Source organism: Microcaecilia unicolor, chromosome 3 (assembly GCF_901765095.1).
Source record: "Microcaecilia unicolor chromosome 3, aMicUni1.1, whole genome shotgun sequence".
NCBI lineage: Eukaryota > Metazoa > Chordata > Amphibia > Gymnophiona > Siphonopidae > Microcaecilia > Microcaecilia unicolor.
The window spans coordinates 383,344,323-383,359,680 of NC_044033.1; the positions used below are offsets into that span (position 1 = coordinate 383,344,323).

Below are 15,358 nucleotides of genomic sequence, written 5' to 3' on the forward strand. Positions count from 1 at the left end.
AATGCATGTGCTGGATGTAAATTGCTAAAATAGTGGAAACTATTATGTTACAGAACACATAAACATGGATTAATGGGACAGAGTCAGCATGGTTTCAGCCAAGGGAAGTCTTGTCTCACCAATTTGCTTCATTTGCTTGAAGACGTGAATATAACATATGGATAAAGGTGATCCAGTTGATGTAGTGTATCTAGATTTTCAGAAAGCTTTTGACAAAGTTCTTTATGAGAGACTCCTGAGATAATTAAACAGGCATGGTTCTGGTTGGATTAGAAATTGGATATTGGACAGAAAACAGAGGGTAACGCTAAATGGCCATTTCTCTCAAGGTGGAAGCTCCTGAAGCAAGCTCCCATTTTCCTTGGCTGGTTTTGTACATCCCAGCCGCGGATGGTCGCCTTGGCCGAGGGCACCCATGGGTGATCCAATGGGTGACCAGGCCAGATCGGGAGATGCCCAGCTAACAGCTCAGTGCAATGGAAGTGGCCCAATTCACCTTTGCTGTGAGAGACTGGGAAACATGTGGTTGCCAATGCAAATGACCACCAGTAGCAGCACCACTGCACTGGGACTGCCAAGGTGCCAACGCGAACCATAACTCCTCAGACATAAGACTGATGACCCGAGAGCTAAAAAAGCTGATGGTACTGCCACACTGGAGCTGACTCACATGGCGAAAAGGTCAAGCATACCTGACAACCTTCTCGGCCACGCTGGGAGAGGAGGTGCCCAGCCAGGAAGTGTCAGCCAGGAGACCGGGTGAGACAGAAGCAGAGCCGCTGCTGATTAACGAATGCTCACAATCCTGCAGTGCTCCAGCAGCTGGGACACTGACCTCATCAGCCCCACAGCCACATCTCCCTCTAGGGGTTCCATCATAGCGGCAGATACCACGTAAAAAACCATAACCGGGAAGTTGGCTCTGAACAAAATGCCAGATCTTCAGTTGATTTCCATGACCCCCCAGCACTGAGGCTGGAGAGAGGCAGGGGAATCGACTCCGAAAGAGGCATGTGCATGGGCAGCGGAGGCAGCAAACTGTTGAACCCCAACAGCAAATGGAGAGTAAGCCCGAAGTAGACAGTGGATGCGAGGCAAACAAACCCAAAGAAGCGACCCGTATGATAACTGCGGTGATGACCTCCTTCACCCAACATTATTGCTTCCTGATGTAAGTTAAAGCCTAAACAAGGGACAACTCACAGCACAGGAACCACAAACAACCACATGCACAAATATACACACAAATGCTTTAAACTAGTATAATAATAATTAATATTAAGAGAAATAAAGGTCTTCCAACTGGCTAAATCACACTGCTGGGATGATACACAAACTCACAATAACAAGCAAACTGATACCACCACTGTAATTTTTATTTATTTATTTGTAACATTTGTATCCCACATTTTCCCACATATTAGCAGGCTCAATGTGGCTTACAAAATACCGTAATGGTGAACACCAGGTACGGTAGGTATTAAACAAATACTTTTAATTTAATTAAAAACAAATTTTTAATACTGCATGCCTATCCAGGATGACCCAAAATGCTACAAGACCGTCCTAATCTCAGAGGCCCTCAAAAAATAATTCTCACTTCCAAGGACAGCACATCAAAGCGCAGTTTGAACTTTCCTTCTACTACCTAACTACTATTTACACCACAATACACATCAAAATGGCCAACATACTGGCATGGTTTTTCTACTATAAGACAAAAATATGGTTAACTGGGTTGCAAGCTGCCTTAATTAACAAATGGAACAAAATCCCTGTACTTATTACGGCTAGACGATACTCCCAATACCAACTGGAAAAGCCAAACTACAATCCCCACAACAAGCCAGAGACCGAAATGTTAACCAATAACAAAAAGATAAGTCTGAATACCAATCAAAGTGACTGTCAAAAAGGACAGAACACACAGACAACTACAAACTGTTAAGCATACCAACATTAAACACAACACATATATTCCTATTCCTATAGGCTATATAAACATAAGGTCAGTAGCTAATAAATCAGCGATAATTAGAGACTGGTTTGAAGATGAAGAACTAGCAACGGAGCTTGATCAACATTGAGGTAATGTGATCAAACATAGTTCCTTCCAGCACAAGGCATACAGCAGGGTTTTGAATAAGCTGTTGTGATTTTATAGTCAAAGCAGGTAACTTGTGCGGTACTAATCTATAGCATTGTAACTGTTTGAAACGCTGTACAAAAAGCATTATCCCCCAAGCATAGTCATAACCTATCATTAGTCACATTTTACAGAGTGATGTGCATACAGATCTATTTATATGAGGATGCATGTTGAGAGACAAACAATGCTTCAGTTTTATTATAGTCGATGGACAAGCAGTTTGCATCAAGTCAACATACCACATTGTCAAAACAAGAAATGATGTTTGTTGATTTATCCCTTGGATTCTATAAATGGTGCCCAAACTTAGGGGTGTAATTGGGCTTGCATGTATAGAATAGGGCCATTTATGCGTGTAACATAATTAACTCATTGGCATAAAAGTGGAAATAAAAACCAATAGCTGGTGTTAACACTAATTGTCAGTAATTTGACACTACACGTGTAACAGACCTTTGCCCCTAGTCTATAAACAGCACACCTAACTTCTCTCATGTGCAAATACAAAGAGGGCGTGAATGTGGTAGGGGCATGGGCATATCAGGGGTGCTCTGGCTACTCTTGCGCATACTTTATAGAATAGTTGCATTTATAGAAACATACAAACATGACGGCAGATAAGGGCCAAATGGCCCATCCAGTCTGCCCATCCTCAGTAACCCCTAACTCCTCCTTTTCCTAAGAGATCCCATGTGCCTGTCCCATGCTTTCTTAAATTACGACACAGTCTTCCTCTCCACCGGGAGGCCATTCCACGCATCCGCTGCCCAACTGCTGCATTTAGATGCAACCATGTACAGCAGCCATAGACACGGCATAAGTGGTCATGCCTAAAGACTGGCATGTAACCGAGGACTTATGGTAATATTCTATAACATATTTGGCACACAACACTGTCATTATAAGCTTAATGAATATAAGCTTAGCACCCAGGTTTTTGGTGCCTAACCTTTAGTGACCTATATAGAATGTACCCCTAACTGCTTTAGTAAACCACATATCAAACCAACAAAATTAATTCCAGTGTATAGCAGAGATTAAGATGTGGCTTTTGCTATACCTTCTGAGGCCACCTTCAAGATGAATGAGAATGTAGAAACTTTAGCACTATTACAAGTTATGTTTATATAAAGGTTTTCATTGAAAAAACAATTGGTTTGGTTTTCAGGGAGATATATGATGTATAGAGCGGTCAAGTGAGCCATTTTACGGCATGGTTCATTAACTTAGCTCTGCTGCGGATGTAGCCTATACTGATTTCTCCCTTACCTTACAAATAAACTTCATAAAAAAATTCTCTCAACTCACCACTGTTATCTTCTGATGTTCTATTCCCAAATGATATCCTGTATTTACTCTGTCTTCTATAACTCATCATAATGTAATCCATAATCGTACTGTAACCAATTGTACTTCCATCATTCTCAAAGTATTGTAAGCCACACTGAGCCCGCAAATAGGTGGGAAAATGTGGGATACAAATGCAAATAAATAAATAAATCATTAATCTTTTAGTGCTAAAACTCTAAACACTTTTTAATTAGGGATTGGTTTTCTTGGTTTGTTACTTGAACTATTTACCTCTCCCCAGTGAGGTGCCTTTTGGTTTTGAAGTGATACTATACCACATAGCAGGCACAAATAAATATTGAACAACAAGGCAGAAAGCACTGTTCCTTGTGGGACCCCATTGTCGCGGCATGTCAATGGGAAACCTAACTTCCCACTCATACCGTTATTGATGATTTGTTACACATGAAGCAAACCACTGCAAAACCAATGCACTGATGCTCATGGTTTGCAATCTGTTAAGCAGCAATTCATGACGGCAGAGTCAACACTGCAGTAACATCTAGGAAAATCCCCCTTCCACCCTTGCTTTTAAATTTATATATTTTTTTATCAACCATTGCCAGTGTTAAATGAGCTAGTTAACATTAAAATGCTTTTCTCCTCTACTGTATTATCAAATACACGCATATCATACATCAGCACTGTAGAAATTTCACTTCAATATTTATGTAACAAAGATCAAAAGGGGGAGCTCGCTTCAAGCCTGTGTATCACAACAATAATCCAGAAACGAGCCTATTAACAATATAGGTTCAGCAAGAAAAAAAAGGAAAAACGGGGGAAAAGACCTCAGAAAAACGTGACACACAGCAAAAATTGCTGGAATTCTTTCAAACTTGGACGTCACAATACAAATTCTTTAATCATTGGTCTGAAAAACCCCCGATCCAACCTATGTGTGAATTTGACAGCATTACTGATTTTTGTTTGTTTTTAAATTTGCTTAAATGTGCTCAAATAACATAGTAGCAAGCTCTTAAAAAAGAAAAGAAAAAAAAAAAAGCAACTTAACTGGCTGGGCAAAACAGCATGCAGCGTCTCAGGCAGGCATCTGCACCAGACGGACCCATTTCGCCGTGGGGCTTCTTCAAGGGATAAGGACGCCAAAATCCTGGCTGACACTCGCTACTCCAGTAGTTCTGTAGAAGAACTCAAGGAGTCCGCCTCTCTAAAGGCTCAAGGCTCTGTTGCAGCAACTTAAAAACAAACAAAAATCAAGTAATGCTGTCAAATTCACACAGATGCAAGCAGGTGGTAGCTGATAGCATGGACCCCTGCTAATGGCCACTGCACGTTAAAATCAGCAAGCATGGTAAAATTCCCATGCTTAGCATGAGTAGGGCGGGATCCGATTAGATCATGGGTAAAGATGGGACATAGCCAGCTCTGACACCTAGTACAGGGAATGTTATTGCACACAACCTTTCAGGACTGCTGATAGTGCAGCTGTACTCAATACCCCCTCACTCTACTACCAGTAGTCAGGTAGATGGCCACAAGCCTTACAACAGAGAATCCCGATCTCCCAAGACAGTCACTTCTCCAATCTGTACCCCTCCAGACAGTACCCTGCAACATGTAACTCCTCCTCAAAAAAATCCTCTAACAGGTACTCTCTTGGAGAGATTTCCTAACCAAAAGTGTCCCCCCCAACTAAAACCCCACCTCAGCAACTTTTGACCCCATTCCCCACCTCCACTGATTCCCCCAGGACTCACCTAGATGTCTCTCTGGTAATTTGATTGGCAGGGCAGGAGCAATCTCCTTATGCTTCTGCCCTGTAGCTGCTCTGGGTTTAAAATGGCAGCTATGACCTCTAGAGGTAGTCTCATGATACTACCACTAGCATTCAATCTGCCATATCCACTGCACAAAAACTTACTGCATTTTAGCAAACATGTCCCAAAATGTATTGTAGGTAAAATATGATTTAAATTGAAGGGAAACAAAGCATTAGAAGAATGAAAGCAACATTTGTACATGTCACATAATCTAGGACATTGCCTGGGCCTCATGAAGTTAACTGTGCTATAGCAAGTACAGGTCTCTATAAGTTTTAATTGCGGGTAGAGGGGAATGGTAGGAAGTACTAGCAGACCTCAAATTCCTGCTAGGAAATACACGGGCCCAATAGATTGTAAACCTCCTCCCTTCTGTAAATGACTGCTGCTTCCAATATTTTGAATACTTTGGATTGTACATCTTCATGTCAAGTTGATAAAGCTGTTTGGCCTATATTGGATTGAAGTGAGCATTAGAGATAAGAAAGGAGGGAGAAAAGGGAAAGGAAGACAGACAGGAAGAAGATACAAGAGAGTGAAGAAATAAAGGAACATGATAATGCAAGCAAAATTATAGTATATTTTGCTCACGTTTGCAGAGACATGTGAATGTCATACGCCTTACTGAACATCAATATAGCTTGCACAGGGCTTGTAGAGGCTTAACATCCACATTTCCCCAGACTGGAATTACTGACCAGTACCATACACCGTCAGCTCTTACATAATTTGTCTTTTTCGCACATGGATGGAAATGCTTGTTTGGGGATTTGCAGCACTGTTTTGCAGAATCAGTCACACATCAGAAAGTCAGCCTCTCTCCCCTGAGACTTACTTCCCAATTCACTCTGTTTTTCTTTACATTCTCTTGCTAATTGACGGAACAACGCTACAAGTAAAGAAACTGGAGGGATTTTTTTTCCCCCAGCAAACTGATTCATTAACTTTCTGCAGTCTAGCAGAGTACCATTATATAAAGAATGCATTACACATTCATAAAATATTCAGAAAACTAGTAATTAAACAGAAAAGCATGCGTCAGTTCATAACAGTGTGTGCTGCAAACAGCCTGTTAAGGAATGGGGGCAGTTTTTCTCAGAAAACATTTCTGGGAACCAAGTTTACTGCTTTTACTTCAGTAATATCTCAATTTGGTGGATTGGAGAACTATTCCCCCCAAATTCTATTTAGTTCATCCCAAATTTGGGCTCCCATATTTGGGCGCAGAGCTCAGGTGTGCGCATAAACTAATTAGTCAATTGAGTGCTAACAACCAATTATTGAGGCTAATTGGAGATAATTGGCACTATTCTGTAATGCTGGGCATCCAAAGTGTCTCGCATACAATCCTAAAGGGGGAGTGCCATCACAAAGACATGGTTCAACAAGTCCTATGTCTGGGACGATATCATTCCAGACTGTAATCTCTCCATGAAGGTGGGTAAAACAGGGAGAGAAGAAGCACTTGATGTAAAATTAATGAAAAATATAATAAAATAAAACTGAATTGCAAAGGCTGTGAGGTAAGCAAAATACACTATGGGTTACCTTGGAAAACCAAGGTGACACTTCCATCTAAACGAAAGTGTTCTATAGCTGACCAACACATACAGAAGAGCTGAAAGAGATTTAATCCAAAATATTCATGTCTGCAATGAAAAGGAGATGTTTCTCCCATGTGTGGATTAAACCATCCTGTTCGTACAGTCATTTAGAAGTGGAGAGATCCTGGAATCCTTTCAAGTGCCATTCCTCAATCAAACAGCAATGGAACCTACAAAGTAAGGAAGCAACACTATACTTGAAACTTACAAACAGCGATAATGTCTCTAATATCCACATAGGTTGTTAGTGGAACTCAAACAATCATCAGAAAGCAAAGTTAAACCTATGAGCAAAGGCAGAGAGGTCACATGAAGACTTGAGCCCAAACCTTGAAGTGGAGGAGTGGCCTAGTGGTTAGGGTGGTGGACTCTGGTCCTGGGGAACTGAGTTCAATTCTCACTTCAAGCACAGGCAGCTCCTTGTGACTCTGGGCAAGTCACTTAACCCTCCATTGCCCCAGGTACAAATAAGTACCTGTATATGTAAGCTGCATTGAGCCTGCCATGAGTGGGAAAGCGTGGGGTACAAATGTAACAAAAAAAAACCTTCAATGGGTCAATACTCAAAGTGATTTAAATGGACATTAATAGCTCCTGGCTGGCTATTTAATTACTCGTTTGGGGCTAACCAGGCATATTCAGCAGCTCATAATAAGATAGTGCCACTGAAAATGCCCAGTTCACGCCTAAGATAAAACCAGCTACTGTGTGGGCATTCTGAGTCAGCACTTAGCCAACTAATTACCAATATTCAGTCCTTAACCATCTAAGGTAACCATATAAATAGGGAAGCATAAAACCCAGTCCTATCTTTATGTGGTTCATTGTAGCTGGTTAAATGCTGAATATCACACTTAACCGGCTATGTTTTAGCCGCTAAGTACATGTGTTGCCATACTGGGACAGACTGAAGGTCCATCAAGCCCAGTATCCTGTTTCCGACAGTGGCCAATCCAGGTTTCAAGTACCTGGCAAGATTCTAAAACAGTACAATACATTTTATGCTGCTTATACTAGAAATAAGCAGTGGATTTTCCCAAGTCCATTTTAATTAATGGCTTATGGACTTTTCTTTTAGGAAGCTAGCCAAACCTTTTTAAAACCCTGCTAAGCTAACTGCTTTCACCACATTGTCTGGCAATGAATTCCAGAGTTTAATTACACACTGAGTGAAGAAATATTTTCTCCGATCTGTTTTAAATTTACTATTTGTAGCTTCATTGCATGCCCCCTAGTCCTAGAATTTGTGGAAAGCGTAAAAAGCAATTCACGTCTACTTGTTCCATTCCACTCAGTATTTTATATACCTCTACCATATCTCCAAGCTGAACAGCCCAAGCCATTTCAGCCTTTCCTTATAGGGAAGCTGTCCCATCCCCTTTATCATTTTTGTCGCCCTTCTCTGTACCTTTTCTAATTCCACTCACATCTTTTATGAGATGAGGTCACCAGAATTGCACACAGTGTTCAAAGTGCGATGGCAACATGGAGCGATACAAAGGAATTATAACATCTTCATTTTTATTTCCCATTCCTTTCCTAATAATACCTAACATTCTATTTGCTTTCTTTGCTGCTGCTGCAGCACATTGAGTAAAAGTTTTCAAAGTATCGTCAACAATGACTCCTAAATCCATTTCCTGGTCGGTGACTCCTAACGTGTATTCCTGGATATTCAATGCCAATGTGGAGTGGAGGAGTGGCCTAGTGGTTAGAGCATCAGTCTTGCAATCCAGAGGTGGCTGGCTCAAATCCCACTGTTGATCCTTGTGATCTTGGGCAAGTCACTTAACCTTCCATTGGCTCAGGTACAAACTTAGATTGTGAGCCCTCCTGGGACAGAGGAATATCCAGTGTACCTGAATCTAACTCACCTTGAGCTACTACTGAAAAAGGTTTAAGCAAAATCCAAATAAATGTCCAGACATGGCTCTGGCATTGAAAAACCAGTAATAAAGCAAGTGGTAGTCAGAAAAATACTGAATATTGACTCCCAAGGGTAACAATTTTGTTAAGATGGGGAGGTAGCAGAAGGAGGCACTGGCAAGCTCAGAAGATCTTTGTAAGATACGACTGTGCCACCACTTAGCAGTTCAAAAATATAAAGAATTGTATGAAGAGAAAGATAAAGAAAAATATCTAGAAAGCTGAGAAAAATGAGATGGTAGGACCAGGAAAAAAAAAAAAGGAACTAACAATATAAATCAAAACTGCAAGGCCTTGTTCAGGTGGAGAGATGAGAATGTAAGACTAAGAGCTGCAAGAAAGATGTGTTCAGGAAAAAAAATCAACCACACTGAACAAATACTTTAATCAGTGTCCAAAATGGAAGGGAGGGGAAAAGAATCACTTCGCCGAAGGAGTAGTTATCAGTGGTCTGTCCCAGAAATTCATCTGGGACTAGCTCCGCTCAATGGTTTATTACTGATACTACAGAAAGGGTAATAGGAAAGGTGGACTGTCCTGAGAGAGTTGACAAAATCAAGTGTGGCCTACAAAAACCTTGAATGGTCAAATGACTAGCATGTAATATTCAATGGCCTTTTGTTTTAAAGATCATACAACTGGTTTCAGCTAAAGAGCTTTTTCAGAGATACCTTTTGGAGGTACTAGGAAGATGGAGTGCACAGGAACATGCATAACTTACAGAGTAGGGCCTTTTCCAAAGGCGCAGTAACGTTTTAGCATGTGCTAAAAATAAGCATGCACTAAATGCTAGAGATGCCATATATTCTGCACTTTTGTAAAAGACCCTCAGAATTCTGTAAGTTATGTGCATATTATTGGAACTTATACCTCCCAAAAACACTGAATTCTTTTGGGGAGCTATCATAAACTTCAAAACCTATTGCTCTCCCTTGGGAAATGATTACACCGCAAACCTCAGCAGTGACACTCACTAATTCATATCTTAATATAGTGAGAATTATACGCCCAGGATGCAGTTAATTTTCTAAATATCAAATTTTTGAATACTTAAATCTTCTTCTGTATGCACTTTGTATCAAAATTAATTACTTAAATATATTCTTAATGTTGTTATAAATATTTAGATTGCAGTACTCATCTTAAAGATGTATTTTTCAGCTGGGTTTTTTTTTTAGTCTGACATAGACTATGTTTTGCTTTCCAGCTGTGTCAAGGCATACCCCCTGCTAAAAATGACACCAACATTAATCAAGCCAGGAAAATGCACCGAAGAGGTTTGCAGTGTAATCATTTTCCAAGGGAGAGTAATAGGTTTTGAAGTTTATTATTGGAACTTAAGAATGAACATTTACATTTTGTTACATTTGTACCCCATGCTTTCCCACTCATGGCAGGCTCAATGTGGCTTACATGGGGCAATGGAGGGGTAAGTGACTTGTCCAGAGTCACAAGGAGCTGCCTGTGCCTGAAGTGGGAATCAAACTCAGTTCCTCAGTTCCCCAGGACCAAAGTCCACCACCCTAACCACTAGGCCACTCCTCCACTCTATGGCTGGTATAAGTGCTTGTGCTTAAGTGCATACGCATGTATCTACCTGTTAAGCTAGTCTTCTATAAAGGAAAGTACGTGTCTATGGTCCTTTATAGAATAGCTCCTACCAGATGCTCTCTGGGTACTCAGTTGTAGAATCCCCCCCCCCCCCCCCCAAAAGGACAATTTATAACTGGGTACCCGCATTTACACACCAGAGTATAAATTACATACATACGTGGCAAGCCAAGTGCTTAACAATGCAAAAAAGCACAAACAGAGAAAAGAGATGGTCCAAAGTACACCAGAACAACAAAGCAAAGCAAAAAAGCATAAAGGGCCTTCAGGAGCAGGACAATGGAAAATTCTTTATTCAAGTCAAGTGCTTAAGCACAATTTTGTAAAGACGGCATAAGTGCCATAGCATATAATACAAGGGAGGACTTCACATGGCTGGACCACGGGCAGGATTTAGGCACGTCTCCCACTTACATGTGTTAACTTATAAAATACAGTAAGTTACACACATTCCTGCCACATGTAGATGTCTGAAGTTCCAACTGCTCTAAGGCTGGTGGAACTGCATATGCCTAAATGCAAGGCAAACGACACAACAGCAGCAGCGATCCAGGGAAAGGAGGTTAGGCAAGAGTTCATCCAAACAAGATTTTATTTGAAAACAGGACCCAACCTGGCCAGGTTTTGGACAAACTTTTGTCAGGGGTCACACGTTTCCAAACCAAATTAATGAGGCTTAAAACAGGTGCTTCCATTCCTGCAGGAGCAATTCTTCAGTACAAATGTAAAAAAACAGCTGATGAACTCTTGCCTGCTCTCCTTTCCCTGGATCACTGCTGCTGTTATGTGGTTTGATTCTGTTCTGCAGTGGGCTGTCACCTGTTTGCTTTCGCAAATGCAAGGCATTCCAATGCTGGGTTAGGCATAGGTGCGGATAATAGAGGTGCCCTTTCAGAGGGTAGTAGATTCTCTGCAGAAAGGGAAGAAGGCTCCAAGCAGTGAGTCCACAGAAGTGGAGATGCCAGAGACAATTGTTGCAGAGTCTGAGTTACAAATAGCAAAGGAGGAGACGGAAGTCTGTGCAACAGCCTGAGCAAGAAAGGCTCAAAGAAGACAGGTGGAAAATAAATTTACTGTAGAAGGACTTGATTTCATCAGTTGATATTTAAATAAATTAACCTGTCTGAATCTTGGAACCAGAAGTAGGGCTCAAGCAGATTCTCAGACAAATTCATTAAGTACTGTGCACTTTGTGAGATTGACTGAGGTACAATTGAGGAGGGCTTAAGCCTCTGGAAAAAGATAGAATATCTGGTGTATTTTGATTATGAAAAGATAGTGGGGTGTGTGTGTTTAGTTGAGCTTGTTTCTAAGTTCAAAGACTGAACTAACTCCAGGCTTTTGCTGGTGGATGGTGGCAGCTGATTCTGTTGAGGCAGGTGGCCAAACATTAACAAACATAGCTGTTGATGTGAGGAATAATTAATTGCTAATGACTATTTTGCCCTGAATATTATGAAATACAAATTATTAATTAGGGTCCAAAGAAGAAAAACCTGACGATAATCAGAATAACATTGGCAAAGAGAGCTAAATCTGTTGGGGAAAACTCGACTGGTGGTTGTGTTTATGTTAATTCATTTCTTGATATACCTCCCTTCTAATAAAAAATCACAGCAGTTTACAGTCCTCGATACAGAAGCAAAAAGGACTACAAAGAGGGGATCAAATAAGGGTTACGAGAAATCAAGGGGTTCTTTTGCTCACTACCGTCATCACAGTAATGTTGATGGTAGTTTGCCTGCCATTCCAGGGAAAACAAGGGAAAAGAGGTGTGACTTTAACCTAGACCTGAATCTGGGGTAAGAGTGTTCACTACAAAGTGAAAGTGCAAATGAATTCCAAAGAAAGGAGAAACACACAAAAAAAGGCCTTTTGTCTAGTTGATGGAAATTGAGAATGGAAGACCGACGGAATACAGAGGTGGTGCACACTCTCAGAACGAAGGGAACTGGAGGGAACATAAGGCGAGATCACAGAAGCAAGATAGGATGGCAAGCCTATATGAAGGTCTCTGTAGGTCAGGGGGAGAATTTTGTGTTGAATTATAAAGGGAATAGGTAGCCAGTGATAGAAGTGGCAGACAGGGGTCACTCGATAACACTATCTGACTTTAGCTAGTCGTTGAATGGACATGTTTTGGATAGTATGTAGACACTTTTGAAGGCTGAAATTTAATCCAGCATATATTGAGTTGCAGTAGTCTAGCCTGTTAGTTACCATGGCATATAGAAGCATGGCATTTACTTTTCATCCTGACTATGATCCTGCAATTCTTCCCCTTGACAATCTCGCTGCTTCATGACAGACAAAAACTGCATCCCTTTGCCTTGCCCTCCAATATGTGCCCCCCTTCCTCTCCACCAGTATCTTCTACTCCACTCCTTGTCTTGCCCCCTCCTTCCTCTCCTTCTGCCTCTCTCTCATCTCCATTTTCCCCTTGTCTCTCCTCCACCTCGTCATCCTTTAACCTCCCCACTGCCCTCTCTCAGTCTAAAGTCCTGGCCTACCTCAATCCCTTTTCTTCCTCAGCTGATCCCTGGCCTGCATATTTGGTCAAGAACCTCTCTCATCTACTTATCCCACATCTTCTTTCCCTTCTCTCTTCTTCTCTAACCGATGGTGTTGTCCCTTTATCCTGGAAGCATGACCTTGTTCACCCCATTCTTTAAAAACTTACCTTGATTGTCCCTTGAATCCAGTTTCTGGCCTATCTCCAACTTGTCATTCCTTTCCAAAATGTTGGAAAAAGTAGTACATCAGCAATTAGTGCAAAACATTGAATATAGTACTATCCATCTCAATCAGGATTTTGCTCTAACCAGAGCACTGACATGCTGTTATTGGCGCTGTATGACGTTATTAACATTTCTCTCAATCAGCATTCTTCTGTCATTCTGGTCTTCTTGATCTTTCCTCTGCTTTTGATATTGTTGATCCACTTACTACCCCTTCACTGACTTCACTCTATTGGAATTTCAGGCACCGGTCTCACGTGGTTCTTAGCTACCTCTCCATCGCTCCTTCCATGTTTCAACAATTCATCAACTCCCTCTCTTCCGCTTCTCTCTGGTACGCCCCAGGGCTCTACTCTTGCACTAATACTCTGTAACATATTTCTTGTACACTTCTCACTGTCATCCAAGATCATTCCTGCATGCTATTCTGCTATGCAGATGACATTCAAATCTTTTGCAGTGTCTCTGATACCTTGTCCATCCTTTGCCTCAACAACTGCTTTTCACATGTGTCCTCTTGGCTTAAAACTAACCATCTTTATCTCAGTGAGGCAAAATGTGAGATCATTCTCTTTTCTTCCTCCCACTTGGTCATGTATCTTGTGCCCTCCCTTATTGGTTACCGAATTCCTTTCAAGGACTCTATTAAAATTCTTGGCGTTACCTTTGACTCCAGTCTCACCTTCAAACCTCAGACTGACTGCTCTCTGCTTTTTGTTTTTTTTGTGCTCCACTGCATTCGCTTTGTACAGCCCTTTCTTTGAGCTGCCCTCCTTTGTCCACTTATTCTAACCTCATCATGTCACATCTTGATTACTGTAATTCCCTCTATGCTGGTATTCCTTTGTATTTCCTTAAGCACATGCAACTTGTTCAGTCAACTGCTATGAAACTCTTACACAACACTCACTGATTTCACCACATCACTTCCCTTCTTCACACTGAACACTGGCTCTTTGTCACTGCTCGTATAAAATTCAAAATTCTTCTCCTTATCTACAAGTCTTGATTACCCCTTGCACCCTCTTATCTTAACAAACTCCTTATTCCTTATGCTCCCCTCTTCTGCCTTTGGGGTGTTGATAATAATCTTCTGTCTCTCCCTTCACCCTCTTTGCTCCATCTCAATATTTCTCGTGACTCTTCATTCCGGTATCTTGGTCCCAAACATTGGAATGAACTTTCCCTTCATATCAGGAATCAACCAACAATCTGTGCTTTCAGAAAAGCACTAAAAACACATTTTTTTCTGTTTCTTTCCCTTAGGCTCTCTAGGTCACCCACACCCCTCCCCCCCCCCCTCACACACACCTCTTTCTTTCTTTCTTTCTTTCTTTCTTTCTTTCTTTCTTTCTTTCTTTCTTTCTTTCTTTCTTCATTTTAATGTTTGCAAACTGCTTGATGCCTATTTGTAGGTCTGTTGGCGGTATATTAAAACTGCTGAAATAAATAAATAAACAAATAATCGCAGATGCAATGGATAAGCTGAACAGTATTAAAGCATGACTTAGAAACCACAAGAGTTGGGACTGAAAGCATATTAGAATCCAAGCTGTACCCCTAGATATCAAAAAGACTGCCTGGAGACCCCTCCGAAGGGACACCACCTTGTAAGTGGTGGAGGGGCTTCCGTGTTCAATGACTTAGAGGGCCTATGCTGAAGGGTTACCTATATCAGACAGGCCTCTGAGGACAAACCAGACAAAGAGTGTCCCAAACTGGAGGATCCAAGATGGCGTCGAGGGAGGACGTACGTTAGTTGAGTTCCCGTTTTACACCAGAATACCTGAAGAAGTAGGTGCGCTCCCCAGAGAATGGGGAAGAGAAAAGGCAAAGCCGTGGTGTTGTCCTCCTCGAACACGGCTGGGGTTCCCACCACTTCTCAGTCTACTTTGGAGAGGTTCGGGGTCATAACATCGGGGATATCGGTTCCTGCTTCAGGGAACAGCAAGGCTTTATCACTGAATCTCAGTGGAGAGGGAGTGACTTTGAGTCCCCCTGTTGGCATGACCTCTCCAAAACCCGGAAACAGTAACGCTTCGCTATAGAGGTTGACAGTGGAAACACCCGAAGTGGGTTAGGATTCTCACGCGATACGAGGAGGTCCTGGCGCAGCATTGACTCTGGAAAATAAACCAACTGGGGGATTGGAGGGTGAGCTCTTCCCCCGAAGATATCTGGAGCGGTTTCTGTGGA

The 15,358-nt window shown here is 41.6% G+C and overlaps 1 protein-coding gene across 4 annotated transcripts in view; it reads right to left on the reverse strand.

Moving 5' to 3' along the window:
* Positions 1-15,358, reverse strand: part of OTOF (otoferlin) — a 762,055-nt gene that overhangs the window by 613,857 nt on the left and 132,840 nt on the right. The gene's annotated exons all lie outside the window — the stretch shown is intronic.